This window comes from Neodiprion lecontei, chromosome 3, assembly GCF_021901455.1.
Source record: "Neodiprion lecontei isolate iyNeoLeco1 chromosome 3, iyNeoLeco1.1, whole genome shotgun sequence".
Lineage (NCBI taxonomy): Eukaryota > Metazoa > Arthropoda > Insecta > Hymenoptera > Diprionidae > Neodiprion > Neodiprion lecontei.
Genome location: NC_060262.1, coordinates 10,427,997 through 10,446,616, shown reverse-complemented (window position 1 = coordinate 10,446,616; position 18,620 = coordinate 10,427,997).

Genomic DNA, 18,620 nt, shown 5'->3' with positions numbered 1-18,620 from the left:
AGGTATTCGGGGCAAGGGCTCTGGGCCCCGATTTTTTATACCTGCACCGCCCATTACCTGCTTTTTGTTGACCGATTTCCATTACATACTTGGGAAACTATACATTGCTACTTTACTCGCAGCATTTGCGCGGATTTTTATACTAGGGTGGGCATTCATCGTAGGCGGCGGTGGGTTCGCGGGGCGGGGGAGGGGGTGAAAACCTGTTCCAACACGCTTTTAGGCAAGATGCAGCTGCGGAAGCGGGTCACTTCAAACGAGCAATAAAACCCAAAAATTTGGAGATAGGGGGATGGGTACAGGCTGGGCCCAGTCGTCTCTGACGCCATTTTTCCTTCCGAGATGCGCAGAACGCAGTGCGCACCGCCTCTCTGACGTCATTTTTCCCTCCGATATACGCAGAACGCAGTGCGCACCGTTCCCTAATTCTTTCGATCTATCGGCCATGTAAGCTCAACGCATCTGATGCAGACTCGTCAGCCTTTCACGTACCATCCGTCAGTATATAATCGAGCGCAACATTCCCACTCCTCAACATGGCGATGATCCTAGACGTGCAATGTTTTATCGGTCATAACATGAAGTTTGTACCCAAGGAAGTCGCAGTCATGAATGTAAACGGGTCGGGTCTGGATTACATCATTTTCAAACCGCCCTATGATTTGGCAAGCTTACCACTTGAATTTAGAGCTACCGATGAATGGTTGACACGCAATCACCACGGAATATCATGGAACGCGGGCAACAAATCTCACGAGGATGTGACGAAGATTGTGAGAAAAATGGTTGAAAATGCGTGTTACGTATACGTAAAAGGGGCGGAGAAGAAAGCATGGCTGACGGAGATCGTCGATGGTACAACGAGGGTTATTAATATGGAAGATTTGCATATCATACCCCCCGCAATGGAAAAATTGAGGTATATGGAAGCGGCACCGTGGCATGACGTGAACCATGGATACTCTCCAGCGAATAACCTCCAGCAAGCAACAGCGCTAGGCTCAATTTGGTATGATGACAACTCTGAATACATCCCGGCATACAATTGTGCCTTTCAAAATGTGCAGCGACTAAGGAGTTGGTATTCGAAGGAGTGTACCAGCTCCCTCGAGAAATCCTTCCGTCTTTACAAATAATTGGACGGTTTAAGTGCAATGATGTCCGACTATATAGCTTTTTTACCAAAAGAATTGATTCGCACGTTCGCATCAAACTCCATCAATGATGCGCGGGATAAACTACCAGAGAATATGAAAATGGACTACGTCATCGCAAGTTTCCGCAGATGTAGCATGCATTACACACCAGGACCCGATGGCGATATCGTGGATGGACCGAATCCTCTAATTAAAGACTGTCTAGGTTGCAATCGTGTGTATAGATAATATGGACAATATTCACCAAAATAACAATGGAATTTATTACAATATATACAATTATATTCGGGTTTATATGTAGAATATTCAATAGAATTAATCTCAATTATATCATAGCTTATACATAGAATTAAAAAAATTTACTATTCAATAAAATTATAATCTAGAAATAGGATACATTACGAATATATATCTTTATAACTTTCACCCATTCTCGTCATACAAAATGTGAATGTTATGAATTTTTACTTGTGAAAAATATATAATCAATAATTATGAATTTAGCGTGGTTTATTCCTCGAAATAATCCATAAAATCATTATCGTTATCCTGTTCGCTAACATCATTATCATCATCGCTATTTTCGACATCTATAATTATTACGATAGTTTCATTCGCCCATTTTTCCACAATCATTTCCATACATATATCACCGTAATTTATACAATGTCGGCTGTTTGGTCTCACTCGAGCAGCTCGCGCATCCTTAACGAGATCCCGAAGCTCCTCCAACGAGAACTCACGTGTTACTTCGGAAAAGCCTATGATTATCTCTTCCTCAGCCTCCTCGTCCTCGCCCCAATCAACGATCGACCACTCATCGTCATCATCACTTGAATGAGATGACATTTTTTTCTTCCTAAAATTGATTCGCGATGAAAAATCTGTAAAACGAGCAAGCCGAAATAGAAAAGTTGATGCCGCTGCACTCATCATTTATATGCATGATGAATCTCCAGTTCAAAAAAGTTTCCACCTATTCAAAATGAGTGATACGGAGAAGGTGTGGAAAATACTAGAATTTTATTGTAATGTAGTGCTACACACCAATCCTCGTCCGAATAATAACCATCATCGTCAGCCCTGTCGATGTCTCCCAGCATTTGACGGATTTGATCAATCTCATACAGAAGTAAACCGAATCCGATGCGTGTTTCATCACCATCACCGCCATTCCAAACACCCTCCACCTCCGCCTCCCCCTCTTCCTCATCCTCCTCCACCTCCGCTTCCTCCCCCTCCGCCTCCTCCTCCTCCTCATCCTCCACATCACTCGATGATGATGATGATTCTAGATGATGCTCGCCAGCCAAATTATGTTCAAACTCGCGAGCATCATCACCAACACTATCGTCAATACATCGCTCGGGGTCGATAATTAGCGTATCAGCATCACTATCAGTCAATTCATCCTCATCATCCTCCTCATCATAAGCCGCCCCTCTGCACACCCGCTTATATGTCGGCGATCGGGATGGTGAATGGGGCGGGGAGTCTGATGGCCCCCTTTTCTGTCCGTTCATATTTTTTCGATATGATTCTAAAATTTTTCCAGGATTTTTGTATGGATACGATGATAGGGAATACAGAAAAGTTAAAACAAATCGAAAAAAACTTTTGTTAACATACTAATCAGTAGTGTATACGAGTATATGCCGGTTCTGGACCACCCCCCTCCCCGCCCCGCCCTCCTTCCCCCTCGCATCCCCAATCCGCGGCGCGACCCCCCCCCCCCAGCCGCGGTGCCACCCCCCTCCGCCCGCCGCTAACCCGCGGTGCTACCCCCCCCCCCCCCCCGCTGATCATTTTCTTGGCTTGCCGCAAGATGGCTGTTTTCATAAGATTTGACACACACACACACACACACAAAATAATTCCTGTCGAGACTTGTTTGGCGCAGGAAAGCCGCACATACGAGTACATCGGATAGGGTAGAAACCCGCTAGATCTATTGAAAAAATTCCAGGAAATGACCCCTGAAGGAAGGTTTAAAACGGCGTTTTGAATGCTTTGAACAATTTTTTTATTCAACATCAATTACATTTAGTTTTCTTCTTCTATTCTAAATTATCTTATTCTAAATTTTAACGAGTAAAATTATACATATTATTTTCAATATCCATATTAATTAAACATATCATCATTCCAAAATTGACTTATACCAATTTTTTAACAGTACCACTGATCGGATTAAATTCAACAATGCGATCGTGCAAGATCACGCAGTAGGCAGAAGTGTGTGGTGGGAACGTAATGCTACAGTCAAATTCCAATCGAATGTCCACAGTTCCAGTTTTCAATGTTTCGTTCGGCTTGGAGCAATCCATGACGATAAGGGGAGCTTGGTTTATAAATACACGCCTCGATAGCAAAAGCTCAGCTTCTTTGTTATCGTAGCTCATTTGAAACCGAACATACATATCATAGAGAATGGCGGGGGATGTGCAGGCTCGGACTTGTTCGCTTTGAAGAGTCGTAAAATTCAAAACTGTGTGTACACATACCATCCGGTGAAGGGTCGGCAAGACAAGATTTTTCTCACGCCAAACACTGTTCGCTACCTGCTTTTGGTTCGCAGATTTTTTTCTCGTTGCATACCCCACGCTAATATGGTTGGTGATGTGCAGGTTCGGACTTGTTCGCTATAAAGAGTCGTAAAACCCAAAACTGTGTGTACACTGTAACGTGGCAGTTCGGTTAGGCCTGCCCGTTACAAGAGACTCCCTGAACCCTGGGTGAGATCCCGGAATCAGGGTTTAGAAAATCGAGTCGCGAAATAATCCTAGAGAGCGCCAGAACTGGAGTCACGCACCCGAGCTTCGACAGGGACGAAATAGAGCATTGCGACCAAGATATTACAGGCTTTTTTTTTTTATTATTATTTTTGAGTGCACCGGCTACCCTCCAGTGACCAACCCCGACGCCGAAGATCTTTCGAGGCAAGGCATAACCGCGGAGATCTCGCGGGAAGGACACCGAGGCTGCGAAGGGGGAGGCAACGCAGATCCCTGCAGCGCGGGAATCCAAGGCGGACGCGTTTCCCGCTGGCGGCCGGCGCGCCGCAGCCTCCCCGCTCACCCCGCCTACGCCCGACCGAGGCACCCGCGAGAGACCAGCTAGCGACGAGGGAGCACCACCCCGCCCAACCCCAGGACTCCGTAGAGCTGCGCGGGAGACGACATCGCGATCCAGCCTTAAGTTCTGCGCCGCGTAGCGACGACAGGTGCGCGGCAAGTTGCGCAATCCCCAAAATGGATGACCGATCGATTGTTGCGCATTCTTAGGGTGATGACGTCACGAAGGATTAGCGTGACGAGATCGGCGTTGCGACCATCCGAGATCACTCTAGTTCTGGCGGTTAGCGGAAGCTCTAGTAAACAGTGATTGTTGCGTTTTTTTCGAGGGTTTCCGAAGATTAGAGTGGTTGCGAGTCGAGATGACTGGGAAAAATCACGAGGGAGTGGGCGAGTTCATCGCGTGGATGTGGAGCGGTAAGCGCTGTTAACCTTCTTGCGAAGGAATCTCGAGAGATAATTAGTAAAGGCTTGCCGAGGACGGATAGCCAGTGAGGATTGGCGTTAGCGACTGTACTCGAGATTCTTTAGCCGATACATCTGCTTGGTGACCGTAGCCTGAGTTGCGCGTAAGGAAGTAGCGTTAATTTCGGGGGATCGAGGAGATCGAGTCGAGTCACGAGTTGAGCCGAGACATTATTGCCTCGAGTTTGAGTGTAACTGAAATCCGTTACACGGGGTCATTTTACTTCATCCGATACAGCCTCCGTTCTCCTGTAGGTCGCGAGCAGTCTCACGGGGAGCATTCGAATTCGCGACCGCGTCCCGCCGTCGCAGAGAAAGTGGAGCTCGGGTGCGCGCTAATGAAACTATTCGTTCCTAGAGGAGGGTCGCGGGTGCCGCGACAAGCCTCGTTTCAGTTTAGTTTTTTTCTTTATTTGCATAATCCGTTAGTATTAAGTTGGCGATTAGCGCCGTTCTGTGGAGGACGATCGCGAGCAGCGCGTCGCGTCCGATTTTGCTTGTGGTTTCTTTTTGTGCGTAAATTAGCGGTCACGAGTAGTGAAGTGACTAGCGCACGTACCCCGTAGAGGTCTTCGGGATCACTTCATATTTTTTTTCTTTTTTCCTTGATTGATTATTTTGTTCGCTCGTTCTTTTTTTTTGTAAGCTAAGCGTTTGCGTTTGGGATCGCGAGGAAAAACTTTCGCAGTATTGTTATTATTTTTATTTTTTTTGTATTATCGCTATTTTGAAATATATTGTTTAATTTTGTTGCTGCTTTGTGAAATATCTTGTCAGCGTACGTGTGGCGTATCAGTCTCTACCCAAAAATTACCTCTCCCCTCTCCGCGGTACTGAGCTACCGAGCATATGGTCGCGGTATATCGTATTACCGATTTCGAGGCGTGTTGATCACGCCAGGCGCCCAACAAATTTCGCGGTATTATTTCAGGTTCAAGGGACATCGAGGACGCCGAATTATTGTGCACGTGGTAAGTTCTCAGTCATCTTCTCCGAGTGACCGAGGAACGGAAAAATCCACGTCACAATACATACCAGCCGATCAAGCCGAGATGCGCAGAACGCAGTGCGCATCGCATCTCTGACGTCATTTTTCCTTCCGATATGCGCAGAACGCAGTGCGCATCGCATCTCTGACGTCATTTTTCCTTCCGATATGCGCAGAACGCAGTGCGCATCGCATCTCTGACGTCATTTTTCCCTCCGATATGCACAGAACGCAGTGCGCACCGTTCCCAAATTCTTGCGATCTATCGGCCTGTATATAAGCTCAACGCATCCGATGCAGACTCATCAGTCTTACACGATACTTGCAAGTCGAAAGCCTATAATTGTCATTTTCTCTGACATACAATTGTTACCTATAACCGTTAAAGTCATGGCAGTCGAAGCGTATATGGGACTTGCAGAGCAGATGGAGGGGACATACAATTTGCTGAGAGAGCAACCACCCGGAGAAGAGAATGACGCCGTCATCAATCATTGGGTTGATATTGGAATTGCGAATATCCAAGTTCTGCGCGATATTTCCATGCAACGAGGAACAACCGTTGGTGCGAAAATACGGATTCAACATACGATCGCACTTCTGCAATCTTGGGTGACGAAGATCAAGCAGTTGCAGCAGCGCACAGTGGTGACGGGTGGAAATATCGGTACTCTTGCGGGTGTACAATGGGACGACGTGGATAGCGCTTTCGCCAGCCAAATCAGAACGGGGGTTGTCACAAATCTCCGTCATAAAAATTTGGACGCCTTTCTGGACGATGTGCAGCACGTCGTCACCGAGAAGTTGGAGCTGATACTGCGCGAGGAGGGAAATGTGAAGGTTAACATCATATTATCATGCAAATACGAAAATGCCAAGCATGAAGAGATCTCCACCGAAGTCAAGAGTTTCAACACCTCCAACGTGGCGATTCTCCTCCCATCAAGCGATATAAATGGTTGGTTTATACGTGCACGGGGTGATCTGCAGTCAAAGGTGGAAGATTTCGAGCAACGCGATTCCGGCTGGAGTATGATTGAGATCCTTAACCTCGCTGTAAATATCAATCGCTACCAGCCTCTCGCCGCGGGGGCGTCAACATTCGTCGAGCTGCCCCAAGACATTCGACATAAAAAGGCTGTGATCAACGTGAGGAACGAGGACGAAAGATGCCTTCTCTGGTCCGTCACAGCAGCCCTCCACCCGGTCAACACCCACACCGATAGGACTAGCCATTATCATCGATATTTTTCCGAGTTGGACTGTACAGGTATCAAATTCCCTGCTACTCTACATGATGTGAAAAAGCTTGAGAGATTAAATAATTTGCGCATCAATGTATATGGTATAGAATCTCAAACTTTTTCGCATCATGCAAAATCAAATACAAGCGTCATCGTGCCGATTTATTTGAGTAAAAATTTGCATAGCGTAAACATTGACATGATCCATCTTCAAATGGTTGAGAGTAATCCGGAAGACGATATGACTGGTGAGTTTGCACCGAGATTCCACTTTGCTTGGATTAAAGATCTTTCCCGATTGGTGAGCAAACAATTGTCCATTCATGAACACAAAAAATTTTTATGTGACAGATGTTTGTGCCACTTTAGCGCGAAACATGTCTACGACAATCACCGACAAGATTGTATTACGCTAAATATAGTACGCATGGAATTTCTCAAGTGTAAAGATTCAGTATTTTCCAATTTTCAAAACAAAGGCACCGTTCCATTTGTCGTATACGCCGATCTCGAATGTATATTAATCCCTGAACCTGTGGATGAATTTGAAACTCGTAAGACTTGTGAAATTCAAATGCATATCCCGCACAGTGTAGCGTACTATGTACATTGCGCATACGATGAGACTTTATCGGAGTTTCACGGTAAACGCGGTGTCGATTGCATAGATTGTTTTATAAAACAGCTTAACGATTTATCAATTCAAGTAGAGTCACGCATCAAAAACATAATTCCGATGAGGTCTCTTACCCAAGTGCAACGCGATCGTCACATGCGCGCAAAGAATTGTTATATTTGTGAAGAACCGTTTACCCCTGAGGAGAAAAAGTGTTACGATCACTGTCACTTCACGGGTGAATATCGTGTTCCTGCTCATAATCGATGTAATTTGAATTTCAGAGAGTCGCACACAATTCTAATAGTTTTCCACAATTTGTCCGGTTACGATTCTCACTTTTCAATAAAATCCCTCGCGTCAACTTTTTCCGGTAAAATTACACTGCTACCCATAAATAAGGAAAAATATATATCCTTCACGAAACGCGTCGATGGAACAATGATGCACTTGAGATTCATCGATTCGTTCCGATTTATGGCTAGCAGCATCGATAAACTTTCCACATATTTGACCGATACCGATAAACGCATAACACGCAAATTTTATAATAACCCGACTCAGTTCAGTTTGATGACCCGCAAAGGCGTTTTTCCCTATGAATACGTCGATTGTTGGGGGAAACTCGATGAACCGCGATTATCCGCAAAGACGCATTTCTACTCGCGCCTCTGCGATGCAAATATTTCAGACACCGATTACGAGCACGCGAAAACTGTTTGGAGGAAATTCCATTCAGAGTCATTCGCGGGCTACTCAGATTTATATTTGAAGACCGATGTTCCTTTGCTTGCCGATATTTTCGAAAATTTCCGCGCTAGCTGCTTCAAAACATACAATTTAGATCCGTTGCACTACTACACTGCACCGGAACTTGCTTTCGACGCGATGCTCAAGCGTACTAATGTAAATTTGCAACTCTTAGACAACGCTGAAATGGTGTTATTCATTGGAAGAGCCATTCGAGGCGGCGTAGCGCAATGTTCCAATCGACACGCTCGGGCCAATAATAGATTCATGGGAAAAGATTTTGATCCAAACAAAGCGGAATCGTATCTCATGTATTTTGACGTGAATAATCTGTACGGTGCAGTTATGAGCGTGCATTCACCAATCGGTTCGTTCGAGTGGGAGTATCAGCACATCGATATAACGAACTATCCGGACGATTCGCCGATCGGCTACTTTCTGGAGGTAGATTTGGACTACCCTGTGGAACTCCACGAGGATCACAAAGACTTACCACTTTGTCCCGAACATTTTACTCCTCCAGGTAGTAAAAATTCCAAACTCGCGACCACCCTTCACCCCAAAACAAAATATATATTGCACTATAGAAATTTGAAACAGTGTTTGAGTTGAGGATTAAAAGTAACGAAAGTGCACAGAATTTTGAAGTTTGCACAATTTCCATGGCTCGAGCCTTACATCACTCTCAACACAGACATGCGTAAGCGGTCTAGGAATGAATTTGAGAAAAACTTTTACAAACTCATGTATAACGCTGTGTTCGGCAAGACTATGGAGAATGTGCGAAACCATAAAGATGTTAAATTGGTTACAAAATGGGAGGGAAGAGGTGGTGCGAGAACGCTTATTGCCCGAGCAAACTTTCACAGCTGCACCATATTTGGCACTGATATGGTTATCATTGAAATGAATCGTGTCAAAGTTCACTTCGCCAAACCTATTTACGTCGGCGCATCAATTCTAGATCTGTCAAAAATCTTTCCCTACGATTTCCACTATAATTATATTAAAACCAACTTTCCGAATAAACAAGCTAAATTGATGTATACCGAGACAGACAGCCTTATTTATCAATTCAATGTGCCTAATAATCTACGATATCATCAAACGTGATGTAGATACAATGTTTGATACCTCTGACTATCCGCCCGACAATGTGTATGGTATTCCCCTCAAAAACAAAAAACAACTAGGGCTAATGAACGATGAAAATAATGGTAAAATTATGACAGAGTTTGTGGGACTGCGAGCAAAGCTGTACACATTTACTACGATGGGTGAGGATGGGGAAAAATATGACGGGGGCGTAAAAGTGAGTGAGCGCGCCAAGGGTGTAAGAAATTCGTCGATAAATAGCATCACGTTTGATGATTATAAGCGCTGTCTGACGGCTTACCAAGAGTTGACTCTTCCACAGTGTTTAATACGCAGCAAAAAACACGAAGTAAGCACGATCGTAGAAAAAAAATCGGCTCTGAGTTGGCAGGATGACAAGCGGCAATTGATACCTGGACAGACCGACACCGTACTTTGGGGGTTTATCCCAGCCCCCCAATAGCTATAGGAGAAAGTGTGGACATAAAATTGATGTAAATATTTGATGTTTGACGGCTCGAACGATCCATTATCGGGCAGAAACGTTTCACGATCAATACGATATTTAATGGATTTGAAGTCACAAAATGCGAATTCATACACTCAACAATTATTTATTTATTTATTATTGATATATCAAGTAATTATTCATATTTATTCGTTTGCCACGAGAAAAGTTTTTAGAAAATGAAGAAAATTCTCAGAAAACGCAAAAAAGTTTTCAGAAAATGAAAAAAAGTTTTCAGTAAATGTGTTACGTCCTCCAGACTTCATATTCCTTTCCCACGCTCTTAGTTACCTTACGCTCTGTAGTCTACCCTTATCGTTCGCGAGTCAGCAGGTTCTCCTGTAACTCGCGGCCAGCTCGCCTGCTACATCCGGCAGAAGCAGGCAGATCCATCCCAGCACTCAAGCAAGACACCTATCCCTCTAAATCAAGACCGTACCCTTTTTCCCTTGACCGACTCCGTTGCATTGACCACGAATAAACAATCATATACTTTAAATCGTTTACCTTCCCTTAATACCGATCCCTTTCTATTCCATTCCCTTCCTGCATTGGGAGTAGTAGCACGCGAGTGCATAGTCGACGTGAACGGACCCTACAATAGCCAAATAACACCTTGGCTGGGCGTGGAGTAAGCTCCGATTACCGCTCATCGGAGCCTACGCAATCTACCCCGTAACACTTTGGTGGCAGCGGTTTTGCCCGTCGACCTACCCGTCAGTGCAGTGCTGCATGTTTTCTACGAAAGTGTTCAGTGCTCAAAATTTCTAACGCCGTATCAATCAGTGATAGCCGTGTTACGAACGAACTCTGGGCCACAAAGTACTGTGACAGGCACGCAGAACCTATTCAACTCGCCACGGACACAGGCTCTGCAAACAGTCCCCAATTTCAATAACTCCGTCACATTTTGGTACTATTGAAATTCATCGATACGTACGACGTCGAATAACTGTGTAGCGAGTGGAAATTCAGTGCGATAGCCAAGTTAAGCCGCACACCGCATCTGAACACATCACCCTTCGAACCGACAAATATTGAATGGACCCTTCCCGCTCATTCGGACTCCTGCAACCCTGTTGAGACGAGAACCTGGACCCGAAAGTGACATCGCCCTAAGACCTGGATTACCACACTTATTTATCAACACGCCACGGAGTACCTCATCTATACCCTCCTCGTGCCGACGCATGACGTGTATCGCCTCTTCAAGTTTCACCTGCGTCCAGCTGCCTAGAACCATGCTGTACTCTGTTTTTGCGTTTACCTTCGCCCTGTAAGTCTATTCTAAGTCTTAGTATTAAGTTGATATTTTTATTCCTGTACTTGCAATACCCTGCTTAAATCAACATGGCACCAACTAACGAAACCGGTTCAAACTTTTGGTCAGTAAAAGATGTCTTACCGACAATCCCCCCTTTTGACGGCCACAACATGCCCTTTGACTCATTTGTAGAACAATTACGTCACGTAGAGACTCTTATAAAAGCTTCGGATAAAATGACTTTCGCCAAATTTGCGCAATCAAAGGTTACAGGCCCCGCATCTCAATATTTAATAGGCATTAACTGTAATGACGTCGAGGACCTCATAACTGCCCTTAGCCGAGCATACCGCCCGGATATCCCCATACGCCAGTTATCCGCTCAATTAGATAGAATTACACAACAACCATATGAGCGCATCATAGATTACTCGTGCAGAATAAGAGCAATATCAAAAGAAATAAGCACAGCAATCATAGCCAAACACCCACCAGACTTAGCAACGCTTCTACTGAACGATCTAAAGAAGGATACCTCTAGATCGTTTATTAGAGGGCTTCGGCCAGAATTGGAGTGGAGAATCGCTACTATCAGACCATTACCAACCTTCGAAACTGCCGTCAGCATCGCCGAAGGTGAAGAAGCCGAGCTAATTAACCGTCAGATGCAATTCTCTGCACATTATTTTACCCCCTCTACACCCATGTGTCTGCCGTTACCCCCCCCATACTGCTCCTCCGTCTCAGGTGCCCACCGCGGCCTCCTCTATCCCCCCCCTGATGTCATTGCCCACACGTGGTTACGTTTATCAACCAGCGCCTCGTACCGAACCCGGAACCTACGCCCAAGCACTCCATCCGAACAACAGTTCTGCTGACCACGTTAATGCTCTGCCCAGCACTTGTCAATTTTGTAACCACCAGGGTCACTCCATCACGGAATGTCACCGTTTGCAAAGTAAAAGATATTGTACCAAATGTCGCAGAATGGGCCACTTCCACAATGAATGCAACGTAAACCAAGAACTGCACTGCGACAATTGTAATCGCAGAGGCCACACAGTAGACCGATGTAGATCCTTTCCGCGTAATAACCAAGGCAATGCAGGCTCAAATAAACATTTAAACGGGAACATCGCCCGCGGGGAGAACGCGCCCGCGAGCAATGCAAACAACTAGCGTTCCGATCTTCAAGTCATATCCTCATAACAGCTTCAGCTGACCCTCCACTAATTTCGATCGACACCCCCGAGCTAATAAAAATATCTACATTTATTATTGACACCGGTGCAGACGTCAACTTGGTCAAAGAAAGTTCCGTTAGGCCCCTCGTACGACGAACAACCGACGAACGTTTGACGCTGACTGGTATAACAGACAAAAAGACGCAAACTATCGCAAAAACGGAAATACGTTTTAATAATAAATCCCATACCTTTCACTTGGTCCCTGACTCGTTTCCGATTCCGCACGACGGCATCTTAGGCCAGCCCTTCTTACGAAAAGAGAAAGCAACGATTTCTTTCAACTCAAACTCGGTGATGCTTGGATCCTCATTGCCAATCCACTTTAGTAAATTCGATGAACCCTCGTCCGCGCCCGAAAAAACGCGCGTAATTACAATACAGGCCCGTACCGTGAAAGCCATCCCACTAATAGTTGCGAACCCAGACACTAAAGTAGGTTACCTTAAACGCATCGATTTAGGCAACAATGTTCTATGTGGTGAAGCGTTAGTTGAAAACCAGAACGGCATCGCTTACTCGTACGCGTTCAATTGTAACGAATCTGCCGTAGAGATAAGACCCCCAACAGTAACCCTAGACGAGTTCGACGAGCCACTGAGTACAGTCATGCCCAACGCTACGCCCACTGCATCGAGTAACCACCACAGCGATGCCCGCGCCAAAACCCTCGTTTCGCACCCAGGCCCTCTCCTCAGCAACTCATTAATTGTTTCTGCCGCCAAGCGTACATCGCGACCGACTAATAATCCCCCCTCCTGCCCCATCCAGTCCACTGACCTCGCGCAACTGCAATCCGATCCTCCTATCCCTGACGACAGTACACCCTGTCCCGGTGCCGCAACAGTACTCTTGACTGACAGTAGGTCAGAAAGATTGGACGTCCTAAAGAACAGCTTACATCTTGATCATTTGAATGAGACCGAAAAACAATCTATATTTAACCTCGTAACAGAATTTAACCATCTCTTTTACCTCCCAGGCGATAAATTAGGCCACACCAATTTATCTCATCACACTATCCCCACGATGGACAATACGCCTATTCATACCAAACAATACCGTTTTCCCAAAATTCACAAAGACGAAATCGAATTCCAAGTTGATAAACTACTCAAACAAAATCTTATTAAACATTCCTCATCTCCGTATAATTCCCCGGTGTGGATCGTTCCAAAAAAACCGGATAGTGACGGCAATAAACGATGGCGTATGGTAATCGACTACAGAAAACTTAACGAAAAAACAGTCGGCGACGCATACCCCATGCCCGATATCACGGAAATCCTTGACCAGCTTGGCTCAGCTAAATACTTTTCCACATTCGACCTTGCTTCCGGGTTCCACCAAATTCCCATGCATCCGGACCACAGCACGAAAACTGCATTTTCGACACCTAGAGGCCATTATGAATTTTCTCGTATGCCCTTCGGACTAAAGAACGCCCCCGCCACGTTTCAAAGGCTCATGGACCAAGTCCTTCTAGGCCTACAAGGCAACGAGATGTTCGTATATTTAGATGACATAGTTATTTACGCTCGAAACTTGCAAGAACATGAAATTAAATTTCGGAAATTAATGAAGCGACTAACCGCTGCTGGTTTAACTCTACAGCCAGACAAGTGCGAATTCTTGCGCAAGGAAGTCGTTTACCTCGGACACCTCATAACTGAGTCAGGAGTAAAACCTGACCCTGGTAAATTAATAGCTGTAAAAGAGTATCCTGTCCCCAAAAGTCCCAAAAACGTTAGACAGTTCCTTGGCCTTTTAGGTTATTACCGAAGATTTGTTCCAAATTTTGGAAAAATTGCTAAATGCCTTAACAATTTAACGAAGAAGGATACCCCTTTCATCTGGACGTCCGAACACCAGTCTGCCTTTGAAACCTTACGCGATTGTTTATGCAAAGAACCAATTCTACAACACCCGGACTTCAACAAACCATTCACGCTCACTACAGACGCGTCAAAATTCGCGATAGGTGCAGTTCTCAGTCAAGATAAAGACGGTGCCGACCTACCGGTAGCATACGCATCCCGAGCCCTCAAGCCCGCTGAATTAAACTACTCGGTACCTGATAAAGAATTCTTAGCCGCCTACTGGAGTATGAATCACTTCCGCCCCTACATCTATGGTCAGAAGTTCACTTTAATAACAGACCACGAGCCACTCAAATGGGTAAAAAGCGTCAAGAAGCCTAATTCCCGTTTATTACGATGGAGCTTAGAACTAGCAGAGTACGACTTTGATACGAAATACAAGTCCGGAAAATCTAATACCAACGCTGATGCTCTGTCCAGGAACGCACCGCCCGACACCGCTCAAATTCTTCCCATAGATGCAAAACGCCCCCGTCCAACGACTGAAGCCTCTAGCGATAAACCAAAAAAACGCACTAAAAAGACTCATCAGTACCCCAGACGCCCTCGACAGACCACAGACGAGTCCACCAACCCAGCTCCACTGAAACACCCTAAAATCTCACAACCCTGTAAGATGATATACTCCTCTGATGCCTCTGATTCCTCTGATCTCTCCGACGATGAGTTCAGCGATAAAGAAACTCCGTTGCTCAAAACCCCCCTCGTTACCCCGGCACCGATCCCAGAACATCACCAACCTAAACGCCATCGCGAAACAAATTCTTCAACAAATCCTGGGCCTCATAAAAGACCATACCTGAGCTATTTTTCAGATTCTTCCCTTAGCTCGGATGACTTACAGACCCCAGAAACTGAATCAGGAACCGATGACCTTTGTCCAACCACCGATTTACCGGGCCCTGCTTATAGCGATTTCCTCATAGAAAGCGAAACTTTTCCTCTCATGCGTAATAGACGTATCAAAGAAATAAAAGCTGACCTATTACAGCAAAAGGATAACTTGGCTCATTGCATATCGGCTGACTGCCAAATGTCAAAAGGAATCGCTTCAGAACTGACAGAACGTAGATTCATAAACCGCGAACAACTTAGAGAATTCGACCCGACTGTGACTGACGTTATTTCTGTGGTACATGGAAACCGGAAAATCTATAACCTAGTTACGAAGTCCAAATACAGCGACAAACCTTTGCCCCACGTTTTTTTTGACACCTTGGTTAACTTTAGGAAAACCTTGCAAGAAGATGGCGTAACATCCGTCTCGATACCATTGATAGGTTGCGGACTTGACAAATTAGAATGGAGCGCGGTACGCAGAATGATCCATTACGTTTTCAAAAATTCGAAAATAAGAATCACCGTTTGCCGCCTCGACTCTCCGCTTCCTGCCACCGCGCGCCCCTGCATTACACCCCCACCCGTTTATACTAACCTCCCTGACCCTGTCCCTTCCACATCTGGATTACCCCCCCGCCGCCATTTGCGAAAGGAATCGGAACGTCCGACTAAACCTGCAGCACCTCGTCCGATTCCACCTCCACCCCCACCCACTGACGTCATCATGCCCTCCCCTGTCGGGCCTCCGCGTCCCGATAGGAGATACCCCCCCGCTACTTCCAGGCCGACGAACCCTTCCTTACACTCCTGTTCCCCTCCCCCCTCGCCCCTCCCGCCCACCTCTGATAACGACGACAGTTCCGACTTGCTCACAGACGCTGAATACTATACGTGCACTCAACAATTCGATTCCCATATGGAAATTACTGACCATAACCATGACAGTGCTCTCAACACTAACGATGATCAAATTAATGACCCTCACGGTTTCGCATATTTTATTGACAACTTGGACGACATACCAGTATCGGACAATGTCAAAGATACCAATGATGGACTTTTGATGCTCAAAACCAACTATGCGCACTTCATATCGACAGACTGCGCTTGGATCAAAGGTATACCAGCCCAACTTGCCGGCGAGAATATGGTTGACCCAAAAATAGTAATGAGGCCTCGTCCGCGAAAATTTGATATCATTGAATCTAAGCACAATAGTCGACGTATTTTCACCCTAGTATTGAAAACAAAAGGCTCAGATAAAAGCAATCTATACGATATCTTCAAGCTATTGTCCAAACTGTAAACGGCTTTAGCCGATTCAAACCTAAAGTCTCTTGCCCTCCCGATAACCGATGACAGTTTAGACGCTCTCGATCCTCGCGTTATCCGAAAACTTCTATCCTATATTTTCGCAGACTTAGAAATTCAAATCATCCTTTGTCGAAACACGACTGTCATCCCAGACGAATGTTTACGAAAAGAAATAATCAGAGAATGCCACGAATCGTTGATCGGCGGTCATCAAGGTGTCACTAAAATATATAACCGCATTAGACAAAAGTATTTTTGGCCCCGTATGAAAGAACAAATCCAAGATTCCATAAGAACTTGCGAGAGTTGCCAAAGAAAAAAATTGGTCAGAGTAAAAACCAAATTGCCAATGATGATAACGGACACGCCTGCCGATGCATTCGACAAAGTGGCATTATACATTGTTGGACCTCTACCCCTTACTAAATCGAACAACAAATATCTTTTGACGATACAATGAAATTTGACAAAATTCCTGGACGCCATCCCTTTACCTGATGCCACCGCCAAAACTATAGGCGCAGCATTCGCAAAAGAATACATTACACCTTACGGTGCTCCTCGAGCAATACTCACAGACCAAGGACAGAATTTTATGAGCTCAGTCATCAAACATCTTTGTAAACTTTTCAAAATTAAGCAAATACGAACCACAGCTTACCGCCCACAGTCTAACGGATCGCTAGAACGCAGTCACCTTGTTCTCACTGAGCACATCAAACACTACACGGATGCTGGTAAAGACTGGGACGATTACATCCGCTTTGCAATTTTTTGTTATAACACCGCGAAGCACGAAGGTACTAACTTCACCCCCCACCAACTAATTTTTGGCTCTCAAGCCAGACTCCCAACAGACGCGAACCCTGCCAGCGCGTATACTCGTTCCTACGATTCCTTCCTTCTAGACTTAATCGCTAATCTATCCAGCATACGAAAACACGCCGCGTCCAACCTACAACAAGCAAAGCATCGTTCCAAGACGTATTACGACCGTAACGTCAACAGCCAAAATTTCGAAGCAGGTCAAAAGGTCTATCTACTGAACGAAACCCGATCCAAATTCGACGACCACTATAAAGGAGTGTATACGATTAAACGTATAATTGACAATATTAACGCTGAAATTTGGATTACCCCCCGAAAAACTAAAATCGTCCATTTCAATAAATTGAAATTGGCACACTTAACCGACTAATTGACCTGGACCGACGCTTGAACGAATACGAACTTGACCTGTCCAGTTTAGTAGACGCTATCCCCTTAGCCCAAAAAGGTATCGTCCAACCTAAAATTCTATCACCAGAACAAATTATTTCCAGCCTTAAACATATCCCTCACCCGCGTCGTACAAAACCCCAAATTCCTACGCGCCATGCCATCCACCACCCGCACCTAGAAATAATACCATTTCCCGATGACCTGCCTACTCGCTCTTCGTCGCTGCTCCGGACCCAATCGGAAATTGAAATGACGGAACTAGGCATACCTAAGCCGCGTAAATTGCTCCCCGAGCAAAGCCTTAACGATAGCTCCGAACCACTCGAAGTTTGGCGCTAAGCCCTCCGCTATTAGCAATTATATTCTTTCATTGCCTTATTCTGCCCATAATAATCTGCAGCCATAATATAATCATCAGCACGTTGCATAAGTTTCGTTTATAACATACACAATATCTATCATATATACAATATCTATCATATATACCACCACATTTATAAGATGTCATTTATAAATTTTTTTTTTTATTCAAATGTATACTAACCCACTTAAACGCGCACTAACATCTAGGCGCTATATTTTAAGACCCTTCTTTGTAATATTCTGTAAGTGATTCAGTACGATAAGATGTCATTTATAAATTTTTTTTTTTTTTTTATTCAAATGTACACTAACCCACTTAAACGCGCACTAACATCTAGGCGCTAGATTTTAAGACCTTTCTTTGTAATATTCTGTAAGTGAGTCACTACGTTTCATGGCCTTCCGCTTCCTTCCGAACATTCTATTTCGTACCCTCACCGAATGTTCTTCCCCAAAGGGGGGCGTGTTACGTCCGCCAGACTTCATATTCCTTTCCCACGCTCTTAGTTACCTTACGCTCTGTAGTCTACCCTTATCGTTCGCGAGTCAGCAGGTTCTCCTGTAACTCGCGGCCAGCTCGCCTGCTACATCCGGCAG